The 5063-nt window shown below is 37.4% G+C and overlaps 1 protein-coding gene across 9 annotated transcripts in view; it reads left to right on the top strand.

Annotated features, from left to right (window-relative positions):
- Window positions 1-5063, top strand: part of Rgs7 (regulator of G protein signaling 7) — a 544505-nt gene that overhangs the window by 15387 nt on the left and 524055 nt on the right. The gene's annotated exons all lie outside the window — the stretch shown is intronic.

The following is a 5063-nucleotide window of genomic DNA, read 5'->3' as shown; positions in this document are numbered from 1 at the left end:
TTCCCTTCCCTTCCCTTCCCTTCCCTTCCCTTCCCTTCCTTTCATATTCTTTCCATCTTCCATCATAGTGTGTAGCATATTCATGATGGGGCCACACATGCCCAGCTGTCCCATCATACGGCTTGTACCACCTGATAGGACTGTTCCATGCCACCTGGTGGGACAGTCATGCAGATACCATGGGTAGCTCAAGCCACCAAGAATGTGTTCAGGAAGAACTAGTACACAAAACTCTATAATAGTCTTTTACACTGAACATTGTAGTTTTTATAATTATCAGATGAATTATGTTTTCCCCTTTACAGTGTATATTTGCATAGATAATCAAATATATGTGAATATCTGCATAATATTAATAATATAATTTTACATTATAAGACAGCTTTTTACAGACCATTTTACAGACAGCTTTCATAGAGGTTAAATGCCTTGTCCATAACACAAGTAGCAGCTTGCGTACCTGAAACTCAAATTAGTTCAGGGTAACCTTTGATGAGTCCCTTTCTCTGAACCTCAGTGGGAAGTGGGGTAGAGGATTCTTGCTTCATAATGATGCTGTAAGGATCAACTTGGACATCTCAAGAAGCCAAGCTCTCATCTGCCTAGTAATAAGTGCAGGCCACCAGCAGAATGCTTCTTCAGTCTTTTGTGATTAAATATGAAAAATCTGAATCACAACAAATAAGGCTGACCTGGTGGATGTCCTCCAGTTGCTGATGAATTCAAATTCAGTTTTCTGTACTACATTGTGTGGACTACGTGTAGGGCCCTAGCCCTGCGCCCTTCCCATTGCTCTTTGCTGTTACCGTGTTACACACCACTCCTTCTGTCTTGGATGTTTTGTTCTTCCTTCTGTCTCTCTCCTGCTCTTTCTTCTTGCTTCTACTTTTTTCCCAGCTCCATGCCACTATTTTTCTTCTAATTTCTGTACTTTTATCTTTTGCTTACTTTTATCTTCTGATCCTTAGCTTTCATGCAAGTATCAGAATGAAACCTTAGTAATTGACCCTTGGGGAGGTGGTCCTGATGGATCTTAGTTAACACAAAACCCACATAATAGCACATCAAAAAGTAGCTTCATTTTTATTTGTCTTGAATCTGTGAAGTAATTGTTTTGGGGGTATATTGGGATGAGGTAGGCAACCCATGTCTCTTAAAGAGTCTTGTAAATCTTTTAGAGAATATCTAAGATTCTCAAAATTATTTTATTATTTGTGTCTTTTTTTTTTTTTTCTTCTCAAGAGTAGGCAAAATTTATTGAGAGAGCTAGCTCCTGAGAGCCAGGAGGAGACCCGAGAGTGTGTTTCCCTTATTTTGTGTTTTCTTCAATCGCTCTATATTTCATTCTCATTGCCTTTGATATTAGACAGTATTCGACTCTAGAGCATTCATTATTATGCAGGGAAGAAGGGGATGCATTTGATTATAACCAGAGTAGTGTAGGAAGGTAATTCTAAATGGGTCTCTCCATTCCTCTTAGATCTTGGTGTTAATGCATTATTTATTCTTTTTCATAATACATCCTTTAACCGAGTTGAAGTTCCTTATATTAAGCCTTCGTGTAGATCATTTGGGATGAGAATTGTAATGGCTTCAATCAAAAGCAATATCTCGGTAGGAAAGGCTTCTAACTCTCCTCATTAATTAGCATTATCTGTGGTTTTAAAGCTCATGTGATATTCTTGCTCTGGAAGTTTTTTAGAAACTAATTTGTTTATTTGCTCCATATTGATTTGACTGAAAGCTCTGTGTCCCTTCTATAATGGACAAACCTCTGTGCCCTTTATGTTTCTTTTCCTCTTCTGTTGTAACAGTGCTCTCCATTTTCATCTAAACACTTGGCCACTAGAGTAAAGATCGTGTTCTTCAGGCTTGCTAGCTTCTAGACACAACCACATGATGGATTCTGGCCAGTGGGATTTGAACACGTGGAAGCAATATTTAGGAAGTGCTTTCAGAGGAAAGGAAGGTAGTTACTTTTCTTCTCTTATTCCTACCACCTAAAATGTAATCACCCTCCCCTGGTGGCAGGAGTTGGGGATTCATGGTAGCAGAGCGACGTAAGAGAAAAAGCCAGTTCATTGGTGGCTGTAGAGTCCATCCAAGAGCCTGATCTGCCTGCGTGCACTTTTATGTAGAAAAAACTTGTCTCTTCTTTGTTTTGGGCTGTCTGTCAGTTGCAACTAAATTGAATTCTCAGTAATTAAACAAGTACATCCAATGGCTTTTATTTTTAATCTCTAAGATACTGAAAGAACTCAAGTTTTATGTACAATATTAATTTTTGATTTTATTTTAGAGCAATACAGTTGCTCTTTAGGAAAATCTAGTTTCTTTTAAACAATTTAATTAAAAGACTCTGACTTAGATTATAAATTTCATTCAATTTAATTTAGCAAATATTTATTGACCAATTATTATACATAAGACAATTTCTAGCAGTGTTGGGATAAAGAATCAATCATTATAAAACACATCCTTTGTTGGAGGACCACACAGTCTCTAAAGTAGAGAATTAACTGAATTATAAGTAATTGTTTTGTGTCTGTATTTTATATATCTATAGATATGGGTATATAACATGACCTCATAAAGTTGATGGGCTAGTTGTTGAATTTTTAGAAACTATTTTCTACAGGAAGACTCAGTATGGAATTGTAACCATTTATTTCACTTGTCAAAAATAAATGCAAATGAAAATATTCTGATTAGGGGCTGGAGAGATAGTTTGGAGGTCTGAGTATCTGTCTGGCAAGTACAGGGTCCCAAGTTTGATCCCCTGGTACTGCTGTGACAGCCCCAGAACCCCTGATGTGCTGGGCCGGCCCTGAAACTGGGTGTGGTGGCACACTCCTGTAATCCTAGTACTGGGGAGGCTGAGACAAGAGGATCATTATTAGTCCTAACTGTGTAGCAAGACCCTGTATTAAACACACACATGCACACCCGCCCACACACACACACCCACACACCCCTCTGATTTATTTTTCCTGCCAGTTAGGAGGAGAAACTTTAAAAATGTTCAAATTTATTTTTGAGTCTAGAAATTGATTATAGATGTAATATGCTGTGTAACTGAAGATGTTCTTTTTGCATTATCTACCTACTTGAATGTTTAGCTAATTTGAAAAAGGCATTTTATATAGTACAGCAAAACCTATGTAGAGTTGTAGAGATAGGCCAGTATTACATAGATTCATATGAATATTATATTTGAACACTTTTGTAGGCGAACAACCTATGAATTTGTGCTAGGCCAATGGGTGACAAAGATGAAACAGAAGGAGACACAGAATTAGGTTAAAATCTGGGGGCCCAGGGGACTCTTGTCTTATTTCAACAAAGAGCCCTGAGTGACTGGCACACTGTGGATTTATTCAAGGTATCAGACATGGGCACAAGCAGTAAGAGTAAAACAGAATGCGTGTGTCGCCCACCATTCATGGAACATATCTGAGTAGGCAGCAGCATCTCAGATGTATTACTTTTCCCTGCAGCATGTCACACACGCTGCCATCCTCTCTAGAGCTCGCAGGAGAGGTCAGTTCAGCCTTTATTTTCCTGTTGGCTCTCCCACACTATTTTATGTTTAAAAGCATTTTATGGAACATTTATGAAACAGTATGAGTTGTCTTTCTTAGTACTGTCCTTTATATAAATTGCACATCATTAATTATGGTGATGAGATGCTGGGTTCTATTTTATTTATTTATTGCAGTTGTAGCTGAAGTTTGTAAAAATTAATTTTATTGCTACATTTTAGAAATACATAAAGATCACATTCATTGTGGGGAATATCTGTACCTGTACGTAAAATACCTTTTTTTTCTTTTGGTATCAGGGATTGAACCCGGGACCTTGCGCTTGCCAGGAAGCCACTGATGCTGCTGAGCCTCATCCCCAGCCCCACATGATGTATCTTGCTGCTGCTGCTTTTTTTTTTTTCATTCCCTCCTTTCTCTTCGACTCATTTCCCCTCTTTATTTACAAAAGCATTGCTTCCATTTTTTTCCTTCCTCTTTTTTTCTTTTCCCTTCCTTCTCCCTGCTTCCTAATTCCCCTTCCAATTTGAAAACTTTCCTATTTCACAAAACTAGTATACATTTTGGTCCTTATTTACACTTTCAGTTTCTCACGCCAGAGAAGCCGTGTAATACTTGAATATGTGTGTCTGATTGATTTCACTAAAGAGTGTGGTCTCAGGGTGCATCCATTCACCTAGAAATGTCTGGAAATTATCCTTATTTGTGGCAGAATAATACTCCATTCTGTAAAAAAGTCTGTTCATTGGTTGATGGTTATTTAGGTTGTTTCCAAGATTTAGCTATTATTAACTGCACTGCTGTAAACATGAGTATTCTCATATCACTGTGGTATAATGCTTTTAATTCTTTTGGGAAGCATTTGTAATTAGTTGATTTCTTAATGATAGCCACTCTTTCCAGAGTGAGACGGAATCTCAGTGTCTTAATTTGCAACTCTTAAAGACCATTGATGTTCAACATTTTCTGTATGTACTTATTTGCTCTTTGTACTTCTTCATCTGAAAAGTGTGTATTCATTTCAGATGCCCATTTTTGGATTGGGTCTTTAAGTTCGAGGCATCTGACTTGTTTGAATTCTTTATATATTCTATCTATGAGTCTTTTGTCTGAGAAATAGGCAAAATTTTTGCCCACACTGCGTTGTCTCTTCATTGTATTGATTTCTTTTGCTGTGCAAATCTTTTAAATAACATTAGATCCAAGTTGGTGATTCTTTGTAGTCTTTCCTATGTGATTGGGGTTTGTTCATGTCTTTCCTACATCTAAGTCTTTTTTTTTTTTTTTTTTTTTTTGGTGGAGCTGGGGATTGAACTCAGGCTCTTGTGCTTCCCAGGCAAGTGGTTATTCTACTGAGCTATCTCCCCGACCCCCATCTAAGTCTTTAAGAGCTCTGCCCATTCTGTCTTCCAGCAGGTTACTCTTTCTGTTTTAATATTTCGATCTTTAAGCCATTTTAATTTCAGTTTAGTATGTGGTGAGAGACATGGTCTAGTGCTTTTTTTTTTTTTTTTTTTTTTT

Source organism: Octodon degus, unplaced genomic scaffold (assembly GCF_000260255.1).
Source record: "Octodon degus isolate 3935 unplaced genomic scaffold, OctDeg1.0 scaffold00017, whole genome shotgun sequence".
Lineage (NCBI taxonomy): Eukaryota > Metazoa > Chordata > Mammalia > Rodentia > Octodontidae > Octodon > Octodon degus.
This window is presented reverse-complemented; position numbering and strand designations above follow the sequence as displayed.